Source organism: Nicotiana tabacum, chromosome 18, assembly GCF_000715075.1.
Source record: "Nicotiana tabacum cultivar K326 chromosome 18, ASM71507v2, whole genome shotgun sequence".
Taxonomy (NCBI): domain Eukaryota; kingdom Viridiplantae; phylum Streptophyta; class Magnoliopsida; order Solanales; family Solanaceae; genus Nicotiana; species Nicotiana tabacum.
Window position 1 is genome coordinate 140,436,018 of NC_134097.1, and position 16,196 is coordinate 140,452,213.

A 16,196-nucleotide genomic window follows, 5' to 3' on the forward strand; every position below is an offset into this window, starting at 1 on the left:
TGTTTGTCGAGGCTCGTCTCGCTCTACTTTTAAAAGGAATTTGCGACGTCATGGTCATGCATCTCGAACCACATCACAATCAATGTACCCGTGATTAGAAATACATTTCGAATCCGTCGAGATTTGGATTTGGGTCACATAAATGCTCACCCGATTTTAAGAAGGTAAAATTATTAAATACGCGCTTAAAGAGGCTATCGCGTTATTATTCTGGGAGGGCTGTGAGATTTGCTAAACGACCCGTCCTGGAAACTGAATGCTTCGATAATATACATTTAACGAGGGCCCCGCAGCTTGTGCAATTTTATTTATTTTTGTCGAGGCTCATCTCGTTCTTATTTTAAAAGGGTATCCTATAGCAACTACGTTTCTTGTCGTGTTTGTCTCTACTAATTGAAAACAGTAGATAGTCCTAATTAATTACGTGCTTGCCAGTTATCTATAACAGCATTCGGAAATGCTTAAAAATCAGAAACGAGACTGCGTGCACAGTCAGCCGAATAAATAATCACGGGCCCAAATCCAGCCCATGCGTGATGGACCAGACCTGGGCCATGGTTTGTTCGATGCGGGCCTGCTTGGTCCGTTTCGACCTGGGTTCGATTTTCGCGAGGTTGAGATTGCAAGCTATGTGTTCTTTGTCTTAAAACATGGTTTACCAGTTATATGAAACAGTTTTATCGGAAAGGAAAGAACTTAACTAGTAGAGTACGATTTTCATGCTTGGCATACATTACAGGATCATACTACACCATTAAACTAAGTCTAAAATACAACCTATTGCATTGGGCATGCTTCTATCTACCAGCCTGCATATACAATTGGGTGTCAAATTACCCTACATATACAGTTGCTATGTATTAAAGTTAACCCAGTATCCGAACAAAATACGAGCTATCATACATCCCGGATCATTCAGTGTACAGACTATACATAAATTACATGATTTCAACCCTTTTCTTTGTATTCATACTCAACTTCAGATTACATTGACAGTATTAGTTGTGTACCTGGTATAGAAGAACAAAAGAAGAGAGGAATGATCAGGTGGGCAATATGCAGTAAGCACAGCAGCAACAGATACACAGCAACAAATCAACAATCCAAGTGTTTTCCACAGTCCACAGACAACCAGCAATAATTCCCAAAACAAAGAAAACCAGCAGATGGTCGAGTACCAAACAAGCAATCCCAGGAAAGAGTAATGAAACAAAAGAAGTAACAAAGTGTTCAATGCAACAACACCAGCAGTTCGACAATCACAAGCAGCTCAGTCAGTGCAAAAGAACAGAACTTGGCCAAGACAGCTTGACCAATATGAACTCTTATATAGCTTTCAGACAGTGTTTGGTTACAGTGTTTACTGGAAATTTCCTTATGTTTTCAGTCTTTTTCTTTAAACTCACAAGACCTCTCTTAAGCCTAAAAATTTTCCAGCCCCTGTTTAAGTTATGAAATGGCCTATTTATAAGCCAAACGACCCAGTGCAGCTAAGCTGCCTGGATCCCCCACTTGCAGACTGCTCATTCCCTTTAAGCCCATGCCTAAGCATCTTTTGGTGCCAGCCATTTGTTCCCCACGCCTGGTTTATTCTTTAATCAAGGATTATGGGCTTATTTTAGTATTCCTTTTAAACCCATACTCTTGTGTCTTGTCCCCCATTGGCATTAGTTTAATCCTAATTTAGTACCCTATTTGTCAGCTTATTTAAACTAATTATTTCTGTTCTTTTTAACACCCCAGAATACCCCTGTTAGCCCTTGATTATTACTGTCCTGCACCACTGCAGCCTCAGGACTTTTTTGAACTTCTGAAAGTTCCATTTCAGAACTGCCCTAGCCTGGTTCTTTTAATTGTTTACAATGCAGTTACAAACCAACATTCATAGATAATGTCCAACATTCAAATCACAATACAGGTCCATTCAGTCAAGTGAGGTTGTACGTATTAGAATATTTGAACATTCAGTCGTAGAAAGTTAGTCGACGATATTTATCAAGTCGACTATACTAATAATAACAGGTAACAATCAGTCGTTCATATAAATAAATACATACAGGGACCTAAAGGGCTTCGGACAACTTTGGTCCATCACTGGGAACCTACATAAATTATTTATGTGACGACTATCCTAATCGGACATGTTTATCACAGGATACGTTCAAATTATACACAGAAAACAATCGACCAAATAAAAAGGTCTTTTGACAGAGATGGAAAAAATTAAGATAATTATCAGACAATAACAAACAGTCCAAAAAAAAACATGCTAACAACTCAATCAAAATTAAAACAAGGAGAAAGGAAAACTTACTGAAAAAAAAAGCTTAAACCAAACTGACCCAAATCTGACTCGACTTTGACCATTTGAGGCCGAACAAATTTTAACCAGGGTGTTCTCACATGAGAACACCTTGGCTAAGGTCCATTAGACCTCAAACCCCTTTCAAGACCGGCCGGATTCCCCAGGTGCATGTGTTCTAAGGTCTGGATTTTCAGATCTGGTTTTTTAGAAGTTGTGGGTAGATTCGGACCAAACCAAGCTTGGTTTGGTCACGAGGAGGGTCAGGGGAGTGTCTGGTATGAAGATGGGGTGATTTGGTATAGATCGAGCTTCGTCTCGAATCTTTAAATCCAGATTCGAGATGATGGAAGGTGATTCGAGGTACATGGCTAATGGATTCGTGCTCAGGGTGGTTGGATGTATCGGTGGTGTGAAGGGGGTGGTCACCGGCGTTCATGCCGTCGGGTTCTGGTGAAAGGGATATCAGGGAGGCGTTAGGGTTTGGGGGGTTTCAGGGCTTGGGGAAGGGGACGAGTGAAGGGGGGTTCGGATAAGGGGCGTGGGGCGTGAGGGAAGGCTTATATATGGTCTAGGGGTTTAGATCTGAGCCGTTGGATCAGATGATCTCAACGGCTTGGATCTGATGGTGAGGAGTGAGACGGGGTCATTTGATAGTTAAACGGGGTCGTTTGGTTTAAGTGAGGGGCTGGGCTGAACCGGTAGCTGGGTCGGGTTTGGAAACGGGTTGCTAAAGGGGGGGCTGGGCCGTTGGATCGGCCTGGACGGACGGCTCAAATCAAACGCCTTAATACGGCGTCGTTTGGGGGGGTTTGTCTGAGGCCTGGTTTGGACTGGGTCAGATTGAATTGGTTTGGGCCTATTTTTGGTTTCCTTTCTTGGCCCAAACCGTTTTCTTCATTCTTTTTCTTCTTCTTTTTTTTTTCTAATTTTAAAACTAAAAATAAAAATGAAATTCAAACAAACATTAATTTAACACTTAACATAATTATCAAAATATTTAAATAGGTTAGATCACACCCTAGAATATTTTTTGTGAATTTTCTTTTAATGACCGAATTATGGTCTAATCACCATGACATACACATTTTGTATTTTGTTTGATAATGTTAAAAATAGCAAAATGGACAGAACTACACATGACTAACAGCACACGTTACGGAAAATCAAAAATTGTACAGCGAGGTCCTTTGTCACTATTTTTGTTTTTCTTTTGGAGTGACTGTCCGCGAAGCAAAAATCACGTGCTTACAATGTGTTTTCAATGTCTTTTATGTGTGCTTCTTATGTTTTGATGATATAACAAACTTATTGTTAAGAACCAGATAGAGAACCTGACTCACTTGATACACATCTCAAATGAACAATGTCTAGTCTGATCTCCAGCAAATGAACTACTACAAAAAGGAACATAACAGGGACCTGGTCCCTTGGTGTTCTTTGACAGAAGTACAAGTCAACAACAGTTGGAACGCAAATGCAGAAAGTGAATGTCTGCATACTGTACACGCGACAATGCAGCAGATAGTGCGGTAGTCACTTCTTATTGGGAAGAAGCGTGTATCAAGAATAGATATCACCATTGTGATGTCCTTTATAGTATAACAACCTGGTGCAAGGCATAATACATTCACTTGAGCATTTAGTGATATTCTCTCAAGCAACAAAGTGTTCATCTAGCATTGAAGTCACAAGTGCGTCAAGAACAAGAAGACAACTCCACTAAAGGATCTGTTTCACAATGAGTCTATGTATATCCGTAGTTGAGTTGTAATCTTGGTATTTGTTCTTCATTGTAACTCCTATCTTGCTTTCTTAGAAGTTGTGTTTTAGGAAACGCAAAAATCACAAACCCTCTAAGTTTGTGTTGTGACTAGAGTTAGTTATAAGTTAAAGTCTTTGTAACCAGAGAGTAACAAAGTGGCTTGTGGTAAGAGTATCACAAGTTAATTAAGTTGAAGTTTTTGTAGTAGAGTCATTACAAAGTGGCTTGTAATAGTGAGATTACAAGTTAGTGAAGTTGATAGCCTACAAGTGTAGGTCGTGGTTTTTGTCCCCTTGAGTGGGATTTTTCCACGTAAAAATTTCGTGTCTCTTTTACTTACTGCTTCATAAGTATTCTCAGCAAAAACTCATAGAAGATCAGGTGCTCTATAGTTTGGTGGACTCATATAAGTTATCAGAAAATCTCATAGAAAATTATATGGACACGGATAAAATAAATTGCACTAGCCCAATAAGGGATGGACCAACTACTAAGCCCACAACTAACTCTGAACAAGACAAAACAAAAAACTACTCCCAAGTGGAGATGATATGGCCACATATCACATCCTCCAATGAAAGGATTTCTATATCTACCCATAATAATTTATCTCTTACATCTCTACTAGGCACTAAAGATCAGAGCACGCCTCCTAACTTAAACACGCCACATCAGGCACCCACCCACATCACAACTATAGGAGTAATACTGACCAATCATCAGTAGCCAAGACTACTAATTCACAAGACACAAATGGGCCCTCTAGGATCCACGTTAATAGCAGCAATAGTAATTCGCATGCTACAATAATCTACATCCATCAACAACCTAGCCAACCTCATTTCCCATACAAACCAAATCATTGCCTTTCATATGATACCCATCAGGAAAACACAAATAAAACACAAAACCACTCTTCTGATTTAATAACTCCATCTCTACATAGCACTGCCAAGAACATGAGTTCCTATAACAATACTATATCATCTCCCTTCTCTACAACAAATCACCATGCGACGAAACATTCCCCGAAAATTACAACCAAACTTACCTGAGGAACCTAGACAACAACCACTTCTTTCATCTTCCGAGGCTAAACATGCAAGGCCCACAACTCTCACACATTAACACACCACTAGTCTACACATCTCAACCAAACACGATGGACCTTCCACTTCAATCGTGGTTGGAGATGGGACTACAGGGCTATGCACTAGTGGTCACCATGGAACTCAACAATCAGGAAGTTGTTCTCATCGTTCAGAATCCAACACACTTGGCAGAAATAGTCACGGAGGGGATGAGATTGGGGATGGAAGCTTATGCTCAAAATCAATGGTACAACACTCAAACATCACTACTACTAGAGCACCAAGCATCAGTTTCGAATCCACAACAGTGGACATACCCCATGCATCCCCCAACTCCTATTATCAACTCAACAATCAATCTACTGCCATTTTATCCTCCACACCACATGGGGCAGATTTATGCTCCTTGGTTTCAACTATGGGTGTCTGACGGGTCGAGTCAGCCCGTCTCCGAACCGGCCCAGATCGGTTAAAAATGGAACGGTCCGGATCGGTACATGGGGGTCGGGTGGGGCTGGGTTAAAGGGGTAGGGGGTTTGGTCCGTTCACATTTTGTCAACCGATTAACCGGACCAGTCAAACCCGGTCAACGCAAATTACTGTGCAACCGGTTAACCGGCCTAGACGGTAAAACGGTAACTAATTTTTTTTACTAACGGGCCTAACATTTGACCATTGGCAATGCTCCTTTTCCCATTATTGTCGTTGCCCAACGGCAGAATTTCATAAATAGCCCATTTTGGGGTTTTTTTTTAAAAAAAATTAACACCCCTTTGAAAAACTATAAATATACCCCCCCCCCCATCTTCTTTATTTCTTCGCTCATCTCTCATTCTCAATCTCAATTCTCATATTCTTTCATTCTTCAATCTTCATTCTTCACCTATTAAAGTGCAATCTACTATTTGGCTCTTTTTTTTGGAATTTAATTTATCGTAGTATTTATTATTTGAAGTTTGAACAATTGAACTTCAAAATTGGAACAATTGACGTTTCTTCGTGGTAACATTGGAGTTACGAAATCATCAAGTGCTCAATTTATTGCCGAATTCGGTGCACTCCCTCCAACTCTTTCTCTTATTTACTATTTTATTTGCTTATTTAATTGTTGCTAGTAGTTAAATTTTTACAATATGTTTAATGCTGCAAAAAGAGTTTGTAATGAGGTTACTAATCCGGAAAATAAAAAAAGCGGTAGTACTTCAGCATTTGGTAGTAATTTAAATGCCTCTGCAAATATTCCTAAAACATTACCAGATAATAATATAGATTATGAATAATTACAGGAAGATTTCAGTATAGAAGATAATGAATTAGAAATGGAAGATGAGATACCATTTATACCTAGTAGTGTTGGAGCTGGTAGCAGGCATGGTGGTCATGGTGCTAGTAGTGGACCATTTGTGGGCCCGACTAGTAATCGGAGAAAAAGAAGTAAGGTTTGGAAATTTTTTGACGAAATAGAAGGTAGTGATAGAGTTAAATGCAAACTTTGTAATGATACTTTTAAACATAAGACTGGAGGACAATTGGGGGGACTGGGACACTTAGTAGACATATGCGAATTGAGCATCCTATAAAATGGGGCTCTGATGGAGATGGAAATCAAGCAACTCTAAACCCTACTACTGGAGTTCTTATGAAATATGATAAAATGAAGGATCGTGAGGAGTTAGCAAAAATGATTGTTTTGGTTGTCTACCTCTTTCTTTTGCTTCTTCATCATATCTTATTATGTATATTCAAAGGATTTACAATCCTTTATTTAAAGGTATCCCTAGAAGTACTTGTAGATATGATATCTTTAGACTTCATGAACAATATCAAACATACATACGTTATTTGTTTAGCCACCTTCCTTGTAGAGTTTCTCTAACTTCTGATATTGGCCATGCTGTTAATAGAAATGATTATTTGGCAATTACATGTCATTGGATAGATGATAATTATTGTATGCAAAAACGTATTATCGATTTTAAATATGACAAAGATCAAAGTCATACTGCTGCGTTTATAAGTACTACTATTTGTGAAGTTGTTGAATTTTATAATCTCAAGCAAAAAGTATTGTGTATGTCTTTTGATAATGCTTCTAACAATAACGCCGCAATTTTAATATTAAAACTGCATTTGCAACCACCACTTGATGAAATTTTTCATGTTAGGTGTGCATGTCATGTTTATAATTTAATTGTTAAAAGTGGTCTTGATTTATTTTCAACTAAGATTACTCATGTTAGAAGAGCAGTTGGTGTTATTCAAGGAAATAGACAATCTAGAACAAAGAAATTTAAGAATAAGTGTATCCAGTATAACCTTAAACCCAGATTCATGCCAGACGAAATTATTACTAGATGGAATTATACATATATATTTTTAAAATGTTGCTACAAATATAGATTTCCAATAACTGAAGTTGCTAATACGCATTGTACTGATCCAAATTGTATGTTAACAACTACTACTTGGGAGGTCATTAATGATGTTGTTAAATTTTTACATAAATTTTATACAGCTATTGTTGAGTTTTCTGGAGCATATTACCTTAATGTTACTATGGCTTTAGTACATATAGCTGAAATTTCTTTTCTACTCTTTGAATTTAAGAAGAAAGAAAGATATATGGATGTTGTTGAGAAAATGCAAGCAAAATTCAAAAAATATTTCTGTCAAATTCCTCTGATTTACTTAATTGTTATTGTTTTAAATCCTTCTATTAAGATGTCTGATTGTCACCAATTAATGAATGCTTTATATACTTATATGGAGATTGGACCAACTGAAGCCCCAGATTTATATGCTTGTATGAACAAGCTAAATGAATCTTTACAACAATTATATAATTATTATGCAAATGTAATTGATGATGATGCTCTTAGTGTAGGTAATGTTAATTCCACTATGCACTGTACCATTTCTACTACTGTGGATGATGAAGAAGGCCTTGATAGTTTTAATATTTTTTTTTATATTTCCTAACACTCAAACCAGTAGCAGGAACATTGATGAACTTCAATTCTACTTGCAGAAGCAAAAAGAGCTTCGCACAAAGGAATTTTCATTGTTGGGATGGTGGCATGAGAATGGAAAGCAATTTCCTGTTCTTTCCGCTATGGCTCGAGACGTGCTGAATGTGCCAATTTCAACTGTTGCATCAGAGAGTGCATTTAGCCAAGCAAGACAACAACTTGGAGACACCCGTCACTCATTGGGAAGCACTGCTTTGGAAGTTTTAGTATGTTTCAGAGATTGGATTAGATCGGAACGAAGAAATCAAGGATGTGAAGATGTTGATAGCCCAGAAGACGAGGAACTTGGAGATATATTAACACATGGTAACCCATCCGAATTTAACACTCCAGAAGAAAGCCACTCAGATCATATTGATTATGATGAACTTACTAAGGCAATGCAAAACCTTTGAATTTGCTCCTTTTTGGTTAATTTACTTGTTGTTAAATGTAAACCTTTCAAATTGTAAGTTTGAATTTTGAAATAAATGTAGCACTTGCAATTTATAAGTGCAATATTTTCTCATCTTCATTGTATTCTTTATATTTTTACTTTATATTAATATAACTTACAATAGTTATACAAAATACAAAAAAAAAAAAATACACTAACCCGGCCCGGCCCATTGTACCCGTAACCCTTACGGTTCAATTTTTACCCGGATGAACCCGAAACTATTAAACCTGGTATGCCCCAACCCGTAACCGGCCTGGACCACAACCCATACGGTTACTAAATTTCCCTACCCAGCCCAACCCGACTCACCCGTTAGACACCCATAGTTTTAACACCTCAACTCTTTCAATCCACTATCTCCATACTCCGGTCCCAACAGCCCATTCGAAACACTCACACCACAAGAAAGTCTACCATAGACTCCACCTCCATCTTCAAGTGCACTAGACACGCAAATAAGGCAGAAATTAGAGGAGATTTTAGCGGAGTTGAGGGAGACAAGGACGGAGTTCTTATGGCTAAAAGGAATCCAACTCTACAACCTAAAGGAACAGTACGAAAAAAAGTTCATCCTCAAGTGTCCTCCAGAAATGATCTCATGCAGCCTAAACTTTTGAGTAACAACAAATCGCGAGGCAGAGAAGTATTCAATGGTGATAATTCCGACACTTCGTCAAATTCCTCCAGTCATGGATCATCAGTATCAGACGACAACAAATGTTGTCAATCCCCTGATTCCAACTCCACCAGTCATAACAACCATCTCTAATATTATGAATCTACTAGTATGGAACTGTGGGGGCTCTCATAATCCGGAGTTTAGGCGCCATTTCAGATCCTTATTAGATATCACAGGCCAGTCCTAGAAATCCTTCTAGAAACACACATGCAAGACCATGAAATGCTTCGTGACGAATTCAATTTCACTAACATGGCCCAGGTTTCCGCTAATGGACTCATAGGTGGTTTGGTTGTGCTATAGAATGAAGCTCTAATTACTGTGGAGGAAATGAGGATGTCTAAACAAGAAATTCACTGCCTTGTCCAGGTATGCCCCATCAAACCTAAATGGCTTCTATTTGCAATTTATGCTAGCAATTCTTACTAATTATGTAATATTCTTTGGGAAAGCTTAATGAATTTGCATGACAATTTTAATACTCCATGACTAATAGGGGAGACTTTAATGCCATATTATATTCACGAGAAAAATTTGGAAGGCTTCTTATTAATGTTAATAGAGTAGACAAATTTGCAAGTTAATTAACTTAGGCTTTAGCGGTAGTCGTTTTACGTGGACAAATAAACGTAGAAATGATCATACAATTCTAGAAAGAATTGATCGTATTTTCGCAAATTATGACTGGATAAATATGTACCCCGAGGCTACGGTACAACACTTACCTTGAACGTATTTTGACCATTGTCCGCTTCTAATAACTTTAGAGGCCAACAAACATACTCTTAATAAAAAATTTAGATTTGAAACTATGTGGGTGTCACACCCACAATTTCATCTATTGGTACACCAAACATGGACTGATACATCACCCCTCATAGAAACAGTATAAAATTTCAGGAAGTTGTCACAACATGGAATCAAACTATCTTTGAAAATATTTTTAATCGTAAAAGGAAAATGCCAGCTAGGCTAGTAGGAATACAATCTTCTATACATTACCCAATTAGTTTTTTATACAAAACTTGGAAGCACAACTAACTAATGAATTTAGTAGTATTCTTAGAGTAGAGAAAAAAATTTGGAAATTAAAATCACGATTAACATGGCTAAATGAAGGGAACGCCAACACGAAATTCTTCCATATGTCTACTTTACATAGATGTAGGAGAAATAGGATAACTTCCCTAAAAGATTCAGTAGGTAATTGGAGTTATGACCAAAATAAAATTCAAGAACATATCCTAACTTACTACAAGAATCTTTTCACTACATAACAAGAACAATCGTTAATTATTAACACGAACTCAAACTCTAGTCTACTAAATTTTACAGACTTCCAAGCTTTAAATGAACCACTCAAAGACAATGGAATCACTCAGGCTCTATACAATTTTAGTCCTTATAAAACACCTGGTCCGGATGGACTCCATCCATTCTTTTATCAAATGTAATGGCCTGACGTAGGTAAGAAGGTGAAATAATTTTATCACGAAATTTTTAATACTAGAATTATACCACCAATACTAAATCAAACTTACATATGCCTTATACCAAAAGTGAGGCATGCCCAGAATATTCAACAATATCGACCAATAAGTCTATGTAACACCACTTACAAGATTATAACAAAAATCATAGTCAACAGACTTAAGCCTATTATCCCGGCAATGATAAGATCAACATAGACCAGCTTTCAACAGGGTAAAAGAGCTTATGATAATGCCATAATAGTACAAGAAGATTTAAATCACTTTGCAAAAATGAAAGGAAGGACGGGTTCTATTCCTCTGAAATTAGATCTTAAAAAAGCCTTTGATCGACTGGAATGGTCGTTTATTAGGAAAATACTTCTTTACTTTAATATCCCTACATCTATGATTAAGTTAATCATGTCTTGCGTTACTACTACTTCCACTTCTATTCTCATTAACGGATCACGTGCTCCTTATTTCAAATCTTCCAGAGGCATTCGCCAAGGTGATCCTTTGTCAGCGTACTTATTTATAATGTGTATGGAAATATTTTCACGTTGCATTATCTTATCTATAGAATATCTACAATGGCAACCCATCAATATTGCAAAAACGGGACCAAAACTATCACATCTTTTTTTCGCAGATGATATCATACCTTTTTTTTAAAAATAACTACTAAAAGTTGCGATGCTATTATAGATGTAATAAATCATTTCGGCAAATATTCAGGACAAAGAATCAATTTTGTGAAATTGTACTTTTGGTAAGTATTTAGGATTCCTAATTTTCCAATCACGCCAAAAAAAGATTGGCTTCCAATTCCTATTACATAATTTTAAAATTAGACTAGCACGATGAAAAATCAATTTCCTAACTATGGCAGGATGGGCTACTCTAATCAAATCAACTCCCAACAACTTGCCAAATCATGTCATGCAATATATTCACATTCCAATAAGCATTCTTAATAAGATGGAACAATACCAACGTAATTTTCTATGGGGAACAATCACAACAAGGAAAAAAATACATCTTTAAAAATGGAGGAAAATTACTACACCTCGATAAATATGAGGGTTAGGAATTCAATGCCTTCGTCAGAAGAACAATGTATTACTTGCAAGCCTAACATGGAAAATTTTTCATTCACCCCAAAATCTTTGGGCTAAGATATTAATTAATAAATTCCTATACTTGTCATCGTCTACAAATCACTCCACAACTAGGTGTAACATACTAAAAGGTTGGCAATACTGTCAACTAGGATTATAATGGCAAATAGGAAGAGGTGCACACATTAATTTGTGGGATGACGCATGGGTAAAGGATGAGATTACCATTCGTTCACTAATAAGCGGGCCATTACCTTTGACACATCAAAAAATAAAAATTAATTCTATCTATAATTCAAATGCTTGGAACCAGTTGCCTTTTGAACTTACGGATGACATACATAATCTTATAAGGACTCCTTACATATCCACTTACAATAAAAAAGTTGATAGTTTTTACGGGGCTTTAACGACAAATGAAAAATTTACGGTTAAATCAATGTGCAAAGCCTTGGAAAATCAAGCCACTGATGACCACAATACATGTGTAAATTCAAATGGATATGGAACCAACCTATACATCCCAAAATTAAATATTTCATATGGTTACTTAACCATAATAGACTGCCAACATTTCAATTTCTACAATAAATTAGCATTATAACTAACGCGGAATATGCATACTGCCATGAAGCAGACGAATCCTTAAATCATCTGTTTCTAACTTGTATTAATGCGAAAAATTACTAGAATGAACTGGGAATGGGAAGGCATATAAATAGTTTGCTTAATTTAACTACACCACAAGAATGGCTACTTCCTTTAATTAACTACAAAGATCATAAATTACCATATAATATTAATCCACATACTTATTTACCTTTAAGCTTGTGGAACATTTGGATCACCAGAAACAAACATGTTAGCATCAAACTTACTACACAACAAGCCACTGAATTTTGTTATCTAGCAGCTTCAAACCACAAAATACAATGACGTATCAAGGTTCCTCTAAAATGGATACCACCAAAACCTAACATATATAAACTAAATACGGATGAGGTGCACTCGTCAGCATCAAATACAAATGGTATCGGAGGAATAATTAGAGATTACAATGGGGACTGGATTATAGGTTTCTTAGGTAACATACCACGTCAATCTACTATTGCAACAGAAATGTATGCATTGTTACATGGGCTTACATTGGCGATACTTAACCTAATGCCAATTCACGTGGAAATTGATGCCGAGGTAATCACACTACTACATGCTGATAATTTAATGTATGCTAATCTATTGATTGATTGCATGTAATTGCTGTGGAAGCTCCATAATCCAATAGTTAGTCATGCGTACATAGAACAAAATAGATTAGCAGATCAGCTAGTAAAATCAGGAAGCTTTTTGGAAGGGAACTATACAATGCAAGTTTTTTTTATCAAACACCACTTTTTGTTAGAAAAATTTGGGAAGATGATAAGCAAGGTCTACCAACTACACGCTTACTACCACTTATTGCATGGGCTTTGCCAGATCAACGGCCTACAGTGCATGGAAGGAGCAACTACCACATAATCCCAAACTTCTTTTGTTGTTGTAATGATAGATCCATTAGGGATACTACAAACAATATAACTAGTATTAGTAATGACTTAGTTTGTAATATGGTGCTACCTGGGCACCGACATCTCTGTACACATATGTTTATTTAATATAATATTTATATTTGGTACCAAAACAAAAGTCTTGCGTGTAGGGTCGGGCTTTTTGTTGTCAATGACGTTTCTCAATGCTAGATATCAAAAATATTATTGAGAAAATTACATTGTATGATGCCCAAAAGTTTTATTAGCACACGTTTCCATCATTGACACAAAATATTCTCTAAGCCCAAAATTATTATTCCTTCCGGTTCACTTTAACTGATTTTTCGGTTGTTTTCATACATATTAAGAAATTCATCTTTTAATATTAATTAACAATAAAATTGGTCATATTAACCTTAATTTGTTCATTGGAAATATAACAAATACCCCCAGGCTCTTTATTTAAAGGACGACTTTGAAAAAAAAAAAAGTTAATTCCTTTTTTATATCTAAAAAATCAAATATTATGGACCACAAAAAAAGGCCAAAAAATCAATTAAAGTAAACTGGAGGTCGTATAACTGATACCCCACCATAAATGATATGTTTATTAAGACATGGATTTGTTACTAGTAACCCATCAAAAGGCCTCGCTTCTTTGCAGTTGATGTAGGTTTGAATCTTAATCATTCAGATTTTAGACATTAAGTGTGTTTGTTTTGAAGTCTGAATCTTAATCATTTAGATCTTAATTATTAAGTGTAGTACTTATTTATTTTTACTTCACAACTAATTAATGGGTCTAAATTGATCTGTATGATTAAGATCTATAACAAAGACTTAATTTCATTAACCGACTATCATCCACATTCATTACTAACTACCATCACCGCCATACTCAACCACCACCACTACCATTCTCAACCATAGTTGCTACCACTATCACCATCCCCTACTATTATTAACTAGCACCACCACCATACTCCACCACCTCCAGCACCACCACCATCATCCTCAACTATAGCCATTACCCTCACCTACCACACCACCATCATTCCCTACCACAAACACAATCACACATTCACTCACCTCAACTACCACAACCAACCACCCCATCATCAACAACTATAGCCGGCACCGCCCACCATTATAAACTACCACGCTACCTACCATCACCTTCCTCAGTCACAATCATAACCACCGACACCACCCACCACCACTATCCTCAACTATAATCGTCATCCTTACCAATCACCACTAAGTGCTACCCAGAACCACCACCGTCAACCAAAACACCACCAACCACCATCTCCAGTCGGCATTCAAGTACCTCTGTTAGCCATCGCCACCACCAACTCTCTCTCTCTCTCTCTCTCTCTCTCTCTCTCTATATATATATATATATATATATATATATATATATATATATATATATATTAGATTAATTAGTATTTTATTTGAATTTTATGTTTATTAATTTTTAAATAAATATAAATTTTATACATTCAGATGTTAGAAAAATAAGTAGTCTTAATCATTTAGTATTCAAATCTTAATACACATTTTAATATTCAAAAATTTATTCAAATTTATATATTTTAATCTTAATACACATATTTATATATGTATTCAGATTCAAATATCTTAATCTTTAAAAGAAAAAAACAAAAACAAAAAACAAATGAGGCCTAAATGATCAGGTTATTAAGACATGGATAAAAGCCACGCCTTTCAATCAGCTTATTAGCTACGGTTAACTTTCTTTTATTTTTAAAATATTTTGAAAAAAGCCACGCCTTTCAATCAGCTTTTCCCAGTGTATTCTTGTAACTGCTCATACATGCTAATGCAGATTTATTCAATAAAAGACTCCAATTTAATGGACTTCCTTAGTTCTTTGATATTGATCAATATAGAAAATATATAAAATATTAATTTGGTGGATTGGGGGTTTCCGTCAGGGTTGAGGGCAAAAATTAGAATTTTACTAATACTAGAAGTATATTTGTTCCCATAGTGTAATTGAGGCTAAATGTCAACAATTTTCGAAAATAAAAGAACAAATGTGACCCTTTTTTCTTTCTTAAATGCAAGTTGAAAACATTAACAGTACGCTTCACTTTTAGTTAAGGTGTCAAATCAAATGATTTGATCAAATTTAAACATTCCAAAATGGGACAAATCAATAAAGTAATTATTCAATTTGCCTAAAATTTGTTTGGGTTAAAACGAGTGGGTCGAAGATATGTCAAATAACGGGACCGCTCAACTATTTCTTCTTTTTCATTTTGCCTTTTCTGAAAAAAAAACAAGAAAAAAAACAAGTGATACGTAGTGTAGTTTTCATAAATTATTAGTTTAGGTGGAGTGGTTCGTTCATTTGGATTAAACTAGTTTTGGACGTGTGGCACTCATGTCAATCAGTAAAGACATCTTAAAATGATATTGATAATACTAAAATATGTGTGTAATGAGTGGGAAAAAAATTTAAGGGAAAAATTATAAACTCAAATTGATAAACAATCTGCCTATTTTTATGACTTGGTTATTGAACAATAAATGATTAGATGTTGTCTGAACGATAAAAATTGAACAACTTAATTAAGTTGGTAGGTATAATGTGTAATAATCTGATTATTTCTGTTATTAAATGAAAATATATGATATGATCGTATCATACCTAATACTTTTTTATCGATGATATTCTTGGTGTATGTTTCACTTTCATGTTTCGATTATTCTCAAGCAAGTAACTTCAGGTGTCAATAGGCA